At 38.6% G+C, this 16907-nt stretch overlaps 1 long non-coding RNA gene and 1 other non-coding gene across 3 annotated transcripts; one reads left to right on the top strand and one right to left on the bottom strand.

The window, feature by feature from the left end:
• Nucleotides 1-1837: 1837 nt before the first annotated feature.
• LOC131237438 (uncharacterized) lies at nucleotides 1838-4424 on the bottom strand. 2 transcript variants are annotated; one of them, XR_009167238.1, is made up of 4 exons: nucleotides 4280-4424; nucleotides 3911-3989; nucleotides 2525-2663; nucleotides 1838-2302 (listed from the first exon to the last, which is right to left on the bottom strand). It is a non-coding gene; the product is annotated as an uncharacterized LOC131237438 (long non-coding RNA). The 2 variants fall into 2 exon arrangements; XR_009167239.1 differs by lacking the exons at nucleotides 2525-2663; nucleotides 3911-3989; nucleotides 4280-4424 and adding an exon at nucleotides 2714-2784.
• A 9447-nt stretch (nucleotides 4425-13871) lies between these two features.
• Nucleotides 13872-13944, top strand: TRNAR-UCU (transfer RNA arginine (anticodon UCU)). Its single transcript has one exon. It is a non-coding gene; the product is annotated as a tRNA-Arg (tRNA).
• Nucleotides 13945-16907: the final 2963 nt, after the last annotated feature.

Here is a 16907-nt window from a genome sequence, read left to right as displayed (position 1 = left end):
AATCGAAGCTTAGATTGACTGCATGCGTAATTTTGAATAATTACGTGATTTATTTCCTATTCTGGGTGTAACACTATATATATGGATATAATGCGGGATTATGGTAATCTAAAGTGATTGAAGGCCTGTTCTAAGGGAATACTAGGGCTTGAAAAAGGTTTTTCGCATCTGTAACTTGATTTTATCTCTTGTAATTCATTTTCATAGTGGATTACTTGTTGCTTTGTGCTATGGTTTTTTTCCGCAAGGTTTCTTTCACGTAAAATCGTGTATTCTCTGTGGTTGCTTTGTTTACATTTATAATTCATTTGTGTCATTCGACTTAGGATTTGCTCCTGCAGCTTCCAATAAATTTTTCCCAAATTGTACAAAGCAAGAGAAAATTACTAGAAAGGAAGAAAAATAATTAGCAACCATTTCATTGGACATCTTCTCGATATCATGGGCAAGACGCCCAGTGAAGGTTCAAGAAATAGCTACTTCCATAAGAAGTGGGGGTGTCTACTCTCATAAACTCAACATTGGGCTAGAAGACCTTGTGAAATAGCTACTTCCATAAGAAGTGGGGGTGTCTACTCTCATAAACTCAACATTGGGCTAGAAGACCTTGTGAAAGTACAACGTGATCTTATTCTGGTTCTAACACCACGTCCGCAATCGTTGCTTCCTTTTGATAGAGATTCCTGATACCCTGATTGATTTCTAATACAAATCCCTGGTTATCCTGATTGATTTTCCTTCCATATATGTTTATTAATTTCCATTAACTTCTTTCTTTGTACACACATTCTCTGTATAAATCCCATTAAGATAAAGCAACACATAAAAAATTTTAAAGAATTCTCAAAATCTTCTCGAATTATCACCTTTCACTCCAGAAGTCAGGGCTCAAACTTTATAGAGTTGGGACTTAGGAAACCTGAGAGGAACTACAACAAAATGGGCCTTTACCGGCAGTCAGAACCGCCAGCAAATGTCCAAAAAACCGCCGGTAAAGGGTTTAGTGCCGGATAGGCAACTGCCAGCAAAGCCTCGATCAGTAAAAGTTTTACCAGCGGCCAGCATCTTTTGCCGGCGGTTTTGCGGGCTGCCCCTAGATCGTCTATTATTTATTTTGTTGGCCGAAAAGGAGAAAAGGCTACGGATAAAATTCGTAGCTATAGAACCTATGGTTACCAATAATCCGTAGCCATTGCAATTTTTGCTGTTTCAGTTTTTCCTGCCCACTTTTACCACTGGAAAAAAAAAAAAAAAACATGATTGCAGTAAATCAGTAATGTGTACAAATATAAATGTATAAAGCACACAAGAACTTAATTCAAAATCCTTTTTTTGTATAGAATAATTGTAAGCAATCCTTAGTTTTCATCATATGAACTGCTAGAACCTAGTGTTTTAAAGCAGAAGAAAATGTGCAGGAAAGATCTCTCTACACCACTTTATTTATAATGTTGCAGGTGAAAGAACCACTCTAATAATACAACCCAGGCCCACTTAATCCAGTCAAAAAAAGATCCACAAATATATAATAAATAAATTTGCAGCAAATAACAACAAAGATGTTCTTCCTGTTCAAAACTTAAAAAGGTGAAAATAATACTGATGATAGAATTTGCGACAGAGTCTTTTGTACTAGTTGGCTGGGTGATGTTGGTAGTAGGAGCTGGTTCTTCTGAGGCTTCTGTACTTCAGCCTCTGTTTCTGTGTGTTTGGGAAAAAGTAGATGGTTAATGAAAAAAATTACAATATTAAATGGCATAATTGGTGGGATGTGACCATCAACCACAATAGAGAATCACGGAGGCTGTACAAGAGAAACTGTGAGTATTACCACATATTTCAAGAAAGGTTTTGAATTTCCTGTATTCACCACCACCATTGGCTTGAATACTTTTGATTATACACTCAATGATATTCTCAATGTTCAATTTAAATCTTTGAAAAAACACCAAATGCAGAAAAATACCATGTAAATCTACTAATATTAATGAAATGTATCTGATAGTGAAACCGAGTACATGCATCCCCAGGTACCAGGAACTAATAATTGCAAAAGTTCATTGCCTACAAATATATTATAAAAAAGAAGTTTAAGACTTCTGCCAATCTAAGAGGAGGAACAAGAGTTCACAGATTTATCAATGGAGACAGGAAGTTGAAAGTGAGAAAGCTAATGATGAACCGTACACATTGTTGGAAGACAGGACTTGGATGATAAGCGCCAGAAATTTGCAGTTGCCTCTGCATGATATAAATCTCCTTTCCTCAAGCTACTCGGAAGAAATCTCCTGTATAGATGTACCTTTGCAAAGAAAGCATAAAGTGAATACCAATTAGCCAGATCCTGACTTAGATGTCAAATGCATCTATGTGCATGTGAAGGTTTCTATACACTTCTCGAATCTGAACACTCCAAAGATAGTGATTGACCAGAAGAAACTGCAGACAAGCTGGGTATGTGACCAATTTCCATGTAATTCTAAATCAAGTTTTTTTTTTTTTTTTTCATAAATGAGCGGCCCACCTGAATCCCATTTGAACCGACATGTTAACGTTCTTCTTTTATTTCCCACAGAAAGAAGATTTTGGGCAATATAAAATATTCATTGCAGTGCATATGGATTTTAACTTGAAACTAGCAAGCTCTGAAAGTAGGGTAAAAGCTGTTCAAGGGAAAATAAAAGATTGGACAATGGCAAAAAGACACTGTTACCTTTTTCTGGTGATGATGATAAATTTTAGAAACACATTGCATAAGAGAAAATAGATACTTGCCTGAACAAGTTCATCCACATGATATTTGTAATGAGAGGTTTTCTGAGAAAACAGATAACAAACTGTTATTCATCAAAATTATAAAGAGCAAAGGCTGGGAATGATTAAAAACAATATCAATATCCTCATCCTTAATATCATATAGGCTCAGAATCCTGCAAAATGCAACACAGAGAAGGCAAATTTGTCAATCTACTTCCATGAAACAACAATTTTCATCTAGCGTAGAAAAGTGAATAAGATAACAATGATAAACAACTACAGTAGAAGTGCTGAAAAACTTCCACATAATAAGCAAAATGATCAATGTAAGTCATAGTATAGAAACTAACAAAAAGAAAACCAAATTGAGGAATGGTGCAAAAGTTCATAGACCAAAAAGATCACCAAAAATGAATTTTGCTGGACCAAAAAGTTAGAGAAAAAAAAAACAACGAAAAAGTGCAAAACAAGCTTACCATCTCTAAAGAGTTACATTCCAACACAGAAGCACAAGGATAGAAGCAGAATTGCCAAATCAGGTAACCATACTTGACCTGACCAATTCCAACCAGAGGGTCAGCCCAAGCCCAATCCAGCTTAAAGAGGACCTAACTGCAATTTTATATTCATGAAGAAGTAGCACACATTAGCAGTTAAAATTAGCTCACACTCCAAATCACCATTCATTGTGTTTCAGACCGCCAAACAAAGATTGTTGATTTATCGGGAAGTTGTCCCGTGCAGTCCCACTTTGCAATATGGTGAAAACAAACTGGCTGATTCCAGAATGTGATGAGACATGTTTAGAGTCAATTCAAAGAACACAAGAGATACAGATATTCTTATAGAATTCTCTAAATACAAAGTATCTACTATATAGCTTGTAATGATACACATCTGATAAATTACAACTCTTAGCTGTTCAGAAATCCAGATTGTCCAAATTGCTGACCCAATTGTAGATGAAGCTATACATCACTGTCAGATCTTGTGGGTTTGGTGGTATCATAGGTCCCCACAAAAGAAAAGAAAACTAAGGGAAAAGCGATATAGCTTTTGATTACTTGCTGTCACCAACAAAGTCAGTGAAAACCACATCATCTTCAATTAAAAAATAATCAGTTGGTGGCCACATATCAAGTTATGAGCTTACCTAGCAATATCAAGAGCAAATCTCAGAGCTTTAGAAGGCTGTAGACGTCCTTTCTTTTGAAGGTAATTTGCCAAATCTCCTTGAAATCCACCAAGTACAAGAATCCATATGGTTTAATGACATAAATAAATGTTACCTAGACAATGCAGTCTTCAAAATAATATTTTAAGTGATGCCATATGTATTATCAACATCGATGTAAACAAGTAAAATGTATGGGGAAACTGCATTAGAATGGAATTATGGGACAACTCAAAGAAAAAAAAAAAAAAAAAATAGATCACAAATAGGACAACCAAACTTTTATAGCAGACTGCAGCAACCAAGTGTGCTATTAGAAAATTTCCATATGAATGCAAAGATGCTTACTTTTGGATGGTACTGTGAAACAATCATCATGGGTATATTCTGAGTAACAGCTCCCACAAACTGAACCACATTAGGATGCCGAACCTTTTCTAACAATGTCAGCTCATTTTTGAAAGCATTTCTGTTCCCAAAAAAAAAAAAGGACATGAGGGAACTAATCACAGCAGCCAAGTGACTCTGTGCATTTGGTTTATCAACAAATTGATAACAGATCAGAAACAATTGAAACATAAGAGAAACACACTAATTCAGTTGCACACCATGTAGAACATAATTTGAGAAAGTGGAAACAACATAAAACATTTAAGTATCAATTTTTGAATGATAACTCAATGGTATTTTGCACCAAATTGATTGATCAATCATGAAATTTCTTGATGTTTCTTGTTGAAACCAGATACAGCATTAAGTAACAATTTTTGAATTGCAAACATCCAGTTTAATCAAGATGAAATAACAAAGAGAAATAATATAATGAGGAAATAGCACTCAAATTGCAGTTATATTTCTTGGAGGCCCAACTTGAAAGTAACATAACTACAATTTCAAGTCCATTCCTTCATATCAACACAATGCATACAAATAACTTGAAATCACAATTTTGTTATTAAACTTTATTTGATGAATAATCATGGTTGAATTCAATAGTCCACACAAACACGCCCTAAAAACCAAAATCGTAATTTCCTTTCTTGGCATTCACATCGACGGCTTCGGCTCCATATTGCAATCACATAAATTGTAAGTCAGACATCCAAACAAGCATAATTCTGCATTTTGAGTGCTACTTCCACCTTATGAATACTACGAAACATCATTAATTTTCCTTATTTTCTATCGACTAATATGAATGTTTGCAGTACATTTTGCATGTGCATCCAAATGTAGCCTCAAGGTTTCTATAACAAGAATGTGAATTGTGGAAGTTCTCCATAAGAAGAATGTGAAATGTGGAATAAAATGCATCATGATCCTCGACACTGGGACATGCATACAGTTTGTAGAAATGGGGGCACATGGTCCACTGATCCAGACCGTTGGTCTGTTGGGTTCCACTGTAGATAGACAAGAAAAACCTGGCCACCAATCTTGGCCTTACTTTTTTAGTTGAATGTGGACAGTTGATGCATTTCTCTTCCTACCCATCTACTTGCATGCCACCAAAATTCAAGGTTGGGAATATCCTATCAAGGAGATTTCACAGTCCATCAACAGTAGGGCCCAACAGACCAATGGTTTGGATCACTGAACCATGGGTCCCGCTTGCACAGATACTTCTCATATAGTACCTTTCTGAGATTACCCGATTTTTAGGCCACAAGACCTAAACAATGTAGTATTACTGGTGTGTGCCCTGGAAGCCAATTTGATGATCTTATTCAGTCAATTGATGATCTTGTGGCCTTTTAAGACTTTTCCTTAGTCCACAAGAAAACATGTGGGCCATCAAGCACATGTGTGGGATATTTGAGCTGCACATCTGGTGGACTCTACCATGCAGATGGCTGGCCCTAATATCAACCCAGTCCACTCATCAGGCTTCACATGTATGAATGCGAAACATATCTGTGTGCGCCACCTGATGAGTCGATTGGCCCAACTTTTGGACTAAGTCATCTATTTAGTGAGGCCCACCTAATTCCCAAGTTGTGCATATGCCTACAGAGCTGTGTGGGCATAGCAAAGCACCCAAAATAGTTTGTTGTATTGCAGACATATATGCATCAATTAGAAACACACTAGCTCGTTCTTGGACTTGCATTTCTTGTTGAACAGAATTTATTCTTGATACGGTGAGTGAATTAGTAGCTCTGAACTCTTGCAGTCACTTCCAAATGCACTTTTAGGAAAAAAAAAAAAAAACTTTCCTTCTTTATTGCTTACTAAGAAATAAAACTTGCAAGTGTAGAGTATAGAAAATAATTATTTTAAAAAAAAATGAATCTGATGGTATCCAAACCACCATAAGGAATAAGTAAATTAATCAGAATGCTAGAGTGCCTATCCATAGCAGTACTTGATAGGTACCTAGCTATATGCTACTGTAAGCAAATATTCAAACAAAATCCATAGGAGCAGTGATGAAAATCTCCATTCTGTTTAGATTGTGAAAAAATAATCAGGTTTCAAGGAATATCTTGAAAATTTGCATTAAGCTCTATTACACCCATACCCACGAGCCGCCATACATCTTTTAATATCATATGCCATTATACATTACACACCGAGTTAAAAGCAATGACAATGTTGTGGGCCCCCCCATGATGTATGTGTTTTATCCACGCCATCCATCTATTTTTTCATATCCCAGGTCATGAGCCCAAAATGAGTTGGATAAAATCTCAACCGGACCACACCACAGGAAACAATGGTGATTGAACGCCCACCATTACAAATTTCTTAGGGGCCACAAATGTTTTGGATCAAGCTGATACTTGTGTTTTCCCTGCATCCATGTCTGTTTGACCTAATCGACAAGTTAGATGGCAGACAAATATTACAATGGGCCCTAAGAAATTTTTAACGGTGGGCATTCAATCACCCCAATTTTCCCTTGCCAATAGCCCTCTGTATCACACCGGAAAAGATCTGCTACAAACGGTTGCATGGGGCATAACACAAATGAGATTGTTAGCATGCACATGGTCAGGCCCACAAGTACGAATTCAGTGAGAACAAAAACCTGGGAAGCCCCCCAATCAACGGTGCTCCCCTGTTTTGGCCAATCAACACATGGGGCCCACACCATGATGCACGGTTCATGATATCACACAAGCTTTAGCCGATTCTGTTTAGATTGTGAAAAATTAAACAACAGTAAATTTGTTAGGGATTAGACAATGCAAATCCCTAAAAAGGGATTCGACAATGCAAATCCCCAACTACGGATTCGACAATACGCATCCCTAATTAGGAATTTGTTATACAAATCCCTTAGTAGGGATTCAACAATGCATATCCCTAATCAAGTATTCCAAATTGCAGAAAGCAACAGCGAGAAGGAAAAAAAAAAAAAAAAAACCCTTAAATCATACCTGAGAATCCGAGATTTACGACCAGCAGAAGGTCGAACTGCAGAAGAGGGCCGAGGAGATAGAGATATAGAGGACTAGGGTTTTGAGAGAGAGAGAGAGAGAGAGAGAGAGAGAGAGAGAGAGTCGGCCGGGCGAGCGCAAATGATTTAAGGCGTCCCTTTTTTGTTTTTTTTATTATTATTGGGCCATTTACCTGCGGCCGGTAAAACCGGCAGCCGGCAAAGGGTAACCCCAACCGACGCCTATGGGTATTTTTCTTGTAGTGAGGGACAGTATTCATGGATGCATCTGTTGTGAATGTCTTCCCATTCTCGATTGTAACTTAGACTCCATTATAACCTGAAGGCCATAATCAAGATATGAGAGTACTCATACATGGCACATACAAGACATGCCCCACACCAGAAGATTGTAATGGTTGATTAACAAAATATCAGTACCTGTGACCAAGATGGTTGTGAAGCCCTTTGGCCAAAGTATTTATAATTATGGGGCCATAATCCCATATCATTAGCCCATTACCACCAGAGAGCAGTTCTTTGGTGATTGACAATCCGTTATATATACACTTCCACGAAAAGAAGCAATGCATGGCAGAGTCGAACAGGCAGACAATCTACTTTGGTGATTGACCATATTTTGCAATAACTTAAATTAGTCGTCCACTTTTGAAGGCAGTTTCTTCTGATTGGTATTCTTTTTGCCAGATGTCCCGTAAGAAGCATGTCGGATCAGATGAACGGTCCAGATCCAGTATTAGATTTTCCAGATGTTCAATACAAACTCATTTGGAACAACTGCCATAGAACTGGTCAAATGGCATCATTCCACATCAAGTGTGGTATCATAATTAGAAATTCCCAAAATCAAGAAAAAAGAACTGCATTGAGGTTTTTAACCAAATAAAATGAGGTTTTAATTTTGTTCTCAGATAAAAGCACTTTGATAAATTGGTTTAAGAAAACCAACTAATGCAACAAAGAAAATCAAACACACATGAAACACAACGGATTTACATGGTTTGGTGTTGTAACCACTCCATAGATGAGCCCCCGTCGAAAACACTAATTTCTCAAAAGGATTACACTAACAAATTTCTAGTAAAAAAAAAAAAAAGAGTTTATTGCGTAACCCTAAGTCAACCCTATAAAGAATATTTATACTCCACAGATGGAAATATCCAAATTTACCCTATTTGGCAGGGTCGAATCTTCGGATCGTGCATCATACTGTTCAGTCGGGGGTGCTGATTCTGAACCCCCGCCCCAGACCCACACAAGGGGCAAGCCCTGGCAAAACCCCATTAGGATTATATCTATAACTTTCCTTACACTATTCTGCATAATACAAAACATCTATCACAACAATAGAAATGACACGTCTGATTCCAGCATTTTGTGACATGATATCTGCATCTGCACCAAACCAGCCATCCATTCTCTACAAGTTCAACTGGAGTGCAGCAGGTCCTGCCTGCAAACAAATCCACTTTTATCGAAATACAGTACCTTCAATACTGAAGAAAACCAGCTACTGCCATGGGGTAAGGAATGAAAGTATAGTATCTATAGAACCTTAAATATGGATGCCTCTCCAGAAAGAAATGGCTCCAAGCATAGAAATATCTTCACTATATTCGAGTCTCACTTTCTCCCTCTGGAATTATCAATTTGCAAACATTTAGCAATTATCAACATGCCCAATATAGAAAATGTAAAATCCATGATACTCAAAAAAAAAAAAAAAAAAACCATGGAGCAATATTAAACTAAAAATAAGATAAGAGAGCATCCTAAGAGCAGAAAATATTCTTAAGTAATACCTTTCTGAATCAAGGTCAGACAATAAATGGTGCCTAAGGATTCTCCTTACAGAACCTATGCATTCTTAATCATGGTTGGTGAATACGACACATTAAGAATTTCTGTCAAGTACCCTCATATGTTACTGCAAAAGAGTAATCGACCACAGTTAATGTAGAAGGGTAATCAAATGTAGAAGAAAGTCATAGAACAATAACAAGAAGCATACCATGATGTGACCATCTCAATGGAAAAACTAAATGAGTAATCAGTGTACAGTAGGCCATAAAGTCTATCTATTTGATATGAATTGGAATCCATGTGAATTTGAATTGATGTATTGGGATCATAGGTTCTTGGTGTTTTTAGAAGAGGCTTTTGGTGTATTTGACATGAATTAGATTTCAATTCACACCAAATGCACTGACTTTACTGATTCACAACAATTACCACCAAATACATGCTCCCAAACGACCCCTAACAAAACAACCTGAGGGTGACACATCATATCAAGTGATGGATAACATGAACAACAAGATAATAGGAGTGCATTATATACTGACAATGATGTAGAGCGGGTCACGGACACTTTCATGGCAAAGATGGACCAGAGAAGGCCCCATCGGAGGTGGAAATGATCCAGACCGTCAGAACCTTAAAACAGTCATATCTCGCAAACCGGAATGAGTTTTTCAACGTATCATATATGACTTTGGGTAGGAGAAGCTACTTTAGCCAACCAACCTGCTATGCCGGATTGCCCATGCCGGATTTGCAAGATTCCATCAGATTGACTGTCAAAAGTCCACTTTATTTTTGTTTTTAATATAAATAGCAAGTTTTAATTTGATCGTAACTTTTAATCCTTTGAGAGAGTTTTAGGCGTACTGCCCAATATGAAAAGGGCTTAGAAAAATTAAGAGAATAACCTGGTTAGGCCAAATTGGACACTTACTATTTTTGGCCGAAAACCATGAAGTCTAGTAGGAATGATGACTGTTTTACTATTTATAATAAGTCACATTTTAAGGGAGTTTGAGTTGGAGTTAGAGTATAAAACTCCGTCCTAGATTTGAACTCATTATTTAAAGGATTGTAATTTCTTATTTCTATTTTATCCGTCGTGGATTTGAGGAAACTCTGTATGGAATCCAGAGAGCTCCATGGATTCAGAGTAGTTATGCATGAGGAAGATGGTGATCGACCTCATCACGTCCTTCCCTGTGTCAGACAAGAAGCATTTTCACCAAGAGATGAATGATATAGTTTTAGAAAATGATGCTGAGTTACTGTAAACAGGCATCATGAAGAGCATGAGCAGCTGCAATTCCAGCAAAGCCACCACCAATATTGAAAATGACAGAAGGAGATGGGGGGATAGTCTTCTCTTATCTTCTGAATTGCAAGAAGCAGCTACAAAACAGAAAATCAAAGTCAGCATTCAGTTGTTCAGACTCTTAGACATGGATGCATGCATTTTGGAAAACACACCAGCACAAATGCATTCATACATTTTTCCTTTCACACATTCATAAAGAAATAAATGCACCGAACGGTAACTCTAGAGTTCAAATTTCCAATAAATCTGATTTTCCAGTCTTGGGTACTTCAGTTTTTTAAGTATCAGACTGTCCAACTCAAATACTACAGCTTTCCAAAGGATCCAAATACCATATGTCCCAGCTATTTGGCCCCAGCTTTACTAATCTTGATTTTCTTCCTATCTAAAGGCCTCTCCTTGATCAATTCCCACCACAAATAAGTTTACAAATTGTTGTGTGTCGGTTATAGCATCGGTCAATTTCAGTTCTGTTTCAGTTTGGTAATTCATTTCATTTCAGACTGAAACCGACAGCGACTCAAACAACACCGGGTCGTATCGGATTTTTTTATTTTTTTTATTTTTTTTTAAACCAGCAACTGACGACGTATACATTAACGCTTTGTTTACTAGGCTAGGATCTAGTTAATCCAGCACTGCTAGGAGTTTAATAATTGATGTTAAATATATATCCATTTTCCACATTATCACTTGAAATTTATGAAAGTGTAATAGCATCAAACACTAGTGACAGACAAGCATGAATGCATCTCTTTATTTTTGTTAGCTTCCTATAAATAAACTGTCATTGTCTAAGGCAAAGACTACTTAATATTGAAGCAAATAGCACTTCAAGGTTTCAAAACTTTCCTTGTTCTGATTGGGTTGAGGTCAGACAAAGCTGGGCCATTTACTTCTTGGGCCTAACTTTCATTCCTATAGCCTGCCCTTAACTTTCATAAATGGGCCTAGAACCCAGGCTCAGAAAATTAGTACAGGGATGGCAAATGACAACCAGAAAATAACTCGGGCCGTGCCTCTACTGAATATTACCAAATGTGGGCCCAGCAGGGCTAGAGTTGTAAGGATCAGGTTCGCATCGGATCCTAGAGTACCCATACCCGGCTTGATCAGGCTGGGTCCTAGGGTACCCATACCCAGTTTGAATGGACCTGGGTCTTGCCAGTTTCGGTTCCTTGACCTCATATCCCATTAGGCTCAAGTCAGGTTGGGCCCAGGTCAAACAAGAGCGTTTACATGGTTGGGCCCTTGATGGAGGGACTTGCATGGGTTGTAAATCGGCTCTCTAACATGCATGTGGCGTGACGTTTAAAAAAGGCTTATATATATATATATATATATATATATATATATATATATATATATATATATATATATATATATATATATATATATATATATATATATATGAAGACATGCCTAAAACATATAAAAGCACTTGGTGGGGCCCACTTGAGTTTTGGATGCGGCTGAAACTTGGTCTGACCCCTCATCCAAGTGGTACAAACACAATAGATGGGCTGGATTTTTGAACCACATCTCAGTGAGCCCAATAAATGATTATGAATGTTTTAATGGGAGGGTAACCCCTCTCAACTGTTGTATGTGGTGTGGCCCACTCAAGTCTTGGATTGACTTAAATTTTAAGCACATGACCCACATGGAATGGTGCATCCAGCTGATGGGGTTGATGTTCGACATACATCAAGGTGGGGCCCACACAGCTCGACCTCATAGTAATATATATATATATATATATATGGAGAGAGAGAGAGAGAGAGAGAGAGAGAGAGAGAGAGAGCTGAACACTCAGCTACGCACCGGTTCGCACGTCATTACGTGCAAACCTTCCTATCAATCGTCGGATAAGGCTGGCGGTCTAGATGAAGGCGCTCATAGCATGAGCTTGAAAAAGCGAGTTCCCTTCTCTCGCATGTCTCTTCACCCTCCGAAGGATACGCGAGAAAAGGAAAACATGAAATTCTTCCGTTGGGATGCTAAGTGGGTCCCACCAAGATGTTAGTGATAAATCCACACCGTCCATACATTTTTAAAAATAAATTTATGGTATGAACCCAAAATTGAAGTAGATCAAAATGTCAAGTGGGCCACACCATAGGAAGCAGCAGTGATAATAATTCAACCCGCCAGTAGCTAATCGCGCTCGTCATTAGTGAGGTAAGAGATGCATGTTGCGTCCTACCTCCGCCCGCCTTTGGGAACAGGCAGGAGCTTTGAGTGGCCACCGTGATGTTTTCTATAGTCTTATCCACACCGTCCATCTATTTATTTATTTTTTTAATCATTTTAAGCTATTAGCCCAAAAATGTGGTAGATTCGATATAGATGTGGGCTACACATTGGGGATTAAACCCTTACCATTAAAAAATTCATGGGGACCAAAGAAGTTTTGGATGGAGCTCATATTTGTGTTTTCTCTTCATTCGGATCTATGTAAATTTATGAATAGGTTGGATGGCAAATATAAATCACGGTGGGCCCTAGAAAATTTTCAACGGTGAGAATTATTATCACCGCTGCTTCCTATGGTGTAGCCCACTTGAGATTTTGATCTACCTCAGTTTTGGGTTCATACCATAAATTTATTTTTTAAAATGTATGGATGGCGTGGATTTATTACCAACATCTTGATGGGACCCCACTTAGCATCCCAACGGAAGAATTTCATGTTTTCCTTCTCTTGTGCATCCTTCAGAGGGTGAAAAGGCGGAGCGCCTTCATCTAAAACGTTAGCCTTATCTGACAGTTAATAGGAAGGTTCGCACGTAATGACATACGAACCGGTGCGTAGTTGAGCGTTCCTCTCTCTCTCTCTCTATATATATATAGAGAGAGACCTTTTTTGCATTCTCTTTATTTTTAATATTTGTTGGAGTAATCCTAAACTAATCTCAGCCATCATTTTGATGGGTCGGAATCCAATCTCCTCGATTGATGGCCAAAATTAGATCGATGAAGATAAAATAAATAAATAAAAAGATAAAATGGTACACATATTCAACTAAAGAACACAAAAGATTGGTTGGGTAGGATCTCTCAATTTCGGAGATTTTTGGGGAATCATCCATCTAGCGGATCACATAGTATCAGCAATTTATATAGATAACTATGGGCTCCACCTGTCAAACTAATGGGAGGAGATTATTTGTAGTATGTACCAAATAACTTCCACCATCCATTGATTGTAGCGGGAATCAAGATGCACATTGATTTCAATGGTGTAGAAAACCTAATGATCTGGTCATCTTCTTTTTCATTCCAGGTGATTTCGATGATGCGGCCCAGATTTTGTACGGATGAGATGTTACACGGAAACGATACATTGGGATGTTAGGAAACAACTGAAGTTCAAATAAATGGGATATAACATTTTGGAACGTAGGGAACAGGAAGCGCCCGTGGCCTAATGGATAAGGCGTCTGACTTCTAATCAGGCGATTGTGGGTTCGAGTCCCACCGGGCGTGCTTTTGTTTTTTTTACGGACTCAATCCAAACCATACATTTTTCTGTGAATCCCGACCGTCTTTTACTCAATCTAGACCATACATTTTTCTACTCAATCCAGACGATCCATTTTTCTGTGAATCCCGACCGTCAGTGTCTTCCAAGAGTCACCTCTTTTGATTCAAATCCGGGAAATCATTCTCCTTCGTACATAATTCTCAGTCAATCTACCCTATAGAAAACCATCCATTTGCCATTCTGCCAAACATACGGTTAGGATTGACAGTCGTTTGAGATTTTGGACACTAGACCATGAATGGCAGGACCCCCACTGGGCTATTATGATCATCTTGAGGTTGAAATCTAATCAGGTGTGCTGGACCCATGCGTCATCATGTCCATCACTGTATTCGCCACTGTACCTGTGATTGCACGAATCCAAACCATCCATCGTTCAGACACCATTGTAGATGGGCCACGTACAAAAATCAACTTCAGCGTCAGAGAAAAAGTTTGATACACGTCCCTGATGGTTCATACACATGCAGTCACAGCTTGTGCACACGGAAACATGTACCTCAGAATAGACCACCTTTGCCCTAAATTAATGGACGCGGACTGCGTCCAACCCCGCCCGTCTCCAGCTACGAACGGACACGATATATGATTCTTGCATTTAATGCAACTGGCGTTTCTTGCTCTATGCATTTAATGCCTTGTGCACGCAAAGCATTAAATGCAGCCAAGCCCATTTTTGTCCAAAAATGTTAAAATGATCCGAGAAAAGCTATGAACGGCGTAGCAGATAAACAGATAAAGAACAGTGGGCCCGCCCAGGGTAGGACGCAATCCGCGTCCCAAATTATATAGGTGACAAAAACAGGAAATTACACCGAATTGCGGTCCTATCTTGCTGAATGATGGACGGTTAACAAAATAAAAGAACTAGAAAATAGTGCAATTTCACCCAAAAAAAAAAAAAAAACGTTAATCAGTGACTAGGATTGTCCAATAGATCTGACCGTAGGTTCATGGGAAGCGACTTAGCTGCGACCAGGGACCATCAATGTGGGTGGGACCCTGACGTGGGGCCCACCTTGATGTATGCGTTGTATGTCTACCCTGACAATCCGTTTCGCCGGATCATTTTACAGCATGGTCCTAAAATGAAGCAGATACAAAATCTCAGGTGGACCACACCACAGGAAAAAGTAGTCATTGAATGGCCACGGTTAAAAACTTCATAAGGCCCGCTGTGCTGTTTCTTTGCCATCTAACCTGTTGATTAGGTCACACAGACCTGGATGAAGGGGAAAAAATAAATATCAGGTTTGATCTAAAACTTCTGTAGCCCACAAAAAGTTTTTAATGGTCATTCACTATTCTTTCTTGTGATGTGGTCCAACTGAGATTTGGATCTGCTTCGTTTGGCCCACGCAATTAATTGATCTGGCAAAACTGATAGAAGGCATAGATATATATCACATACATTGACGTGGCCCACGATCAGGGTCCCACCCAAATGGCTGGTTCCAGGGTCGCAGCCAAGTCACGTGTGGACATTTTAAAGCACGGAAATGTGTCCCACGTGTATAATGTCGTTGGGTGGATGTGTATGAATCACCAGTCAAATCAGCCATTATCTGCTGCCGACATTCATTCACGGACTGCACGTTGTGAACCCAATGACTGAACTCAGCAGTCACCCCCTCCAGTACAGCGTCGGTGCTGGAAAAGCTCCGTGAACCCCACCATGATGTACGTATTTTATCCATGCCTGCTAATTGGGTCTGCCTCATTTTTTTGGGATCATACCCTAAAATGAGCTGGAAAATGGATGAACGGCGTGGATGATACACATACATCATGGTGGGGCCCACAGATCACCTACTAAGGACCCGGAGGGGTCACTATCGATACCGAGTGCGGTTTTTTTGTCCGGTCCAAAGTTGAATGCTTTCTATTCTTTTCTTTTTTCTGAAAGTAGGGATTTTATTAACCACACAAAATAGAAATTAGAAAGCAGAAGGGTCTAACATGAGATGCAGGAATCTAGCAAAGGATCATGTATAATCTGAAATGGGTCGTACAGATTAGGGCGAGGTTTGTCTGGTGACCTCAACACCAGCCGGCTACCTGGTGTCAAAGCTTTGTGGACCCAATCATGATGTATGTATTTTTCTCACACTGTCCATGCATTTTTCTAGCTTATCTTAGAGCATGAGTTTAAAGGGAAAAAAAAATGACGTAGATCCAAAGATCAAGTGAGTCACACCACAAGAAACCACACTTGCCATTAAAACTTCAACAGAAGTTCTCGATCAAGCTGATATTTGTATTTTCCCTTCATTCATGTCTTTGTGATCTTATGAACTCAATGACAAATAAACTTCATGGTGGGGCCTAGGAAGGTTTCAACGGTAGGCGTCAATATCATTATCCCCACTGTTTGCTTGGTGTGGTCCACTTGAGCTTTAGCTCGGCCTCGATTTTGGGCTGGTAAAACATGTATATCATGGCAGGCCCTAAAGAGCTTTAAGACCAGCTAGTTGGTGGAAGTTGTGGTCGCCAGCCAAAACGTTTCCTACGGATTAAGGGGTTGGCCTTAATGTACCATGGTCCTTAGGTACAAATTGAAAATTAGTATTTTGTACCAGTTATGGGGTAGAAGAATATATAATTATATTAAACAATGAGGTTATTGACTATATTACAATGTTATAATCTTGGGTTAAAAATCTATTAGAAGTAACGACCTTAAGAACTTTATTCTCTCTCTTGTTTTTCATTATGTTTTTCATTCTTGACAAGATCAAGAGATTTTACTTCATGCGGTAATTTTGATCCATTGCAATAATCAAATTAATGATTCTGTATGATGTTGTATCTTGGAGATGAGTATAATAGTACTTGTTTCACTTGGAGTTTCATCTAGAAAATGCTTAGATTCAACCTAAAGAGAAGACATAGCCATTGTTGGGAG

Source organism: Magnolia sinica, chromosome 2 (genome assembly GCF_029962835.1).
Source record: "Magnolia sinica isolate HGM2019 chromosome 2, MsV1, whole genome shotgun sequence".
Lineage (NCBI taxonomy): Eukaryota > Viridiplantae > Streptophyta > Magnoliopsida > Magnoliales > Magnoliaceae > Magnolia > Magnolia sinica.
This window is presented reverse-complemented; position numbering and strand designations above follow the sequence as displayed.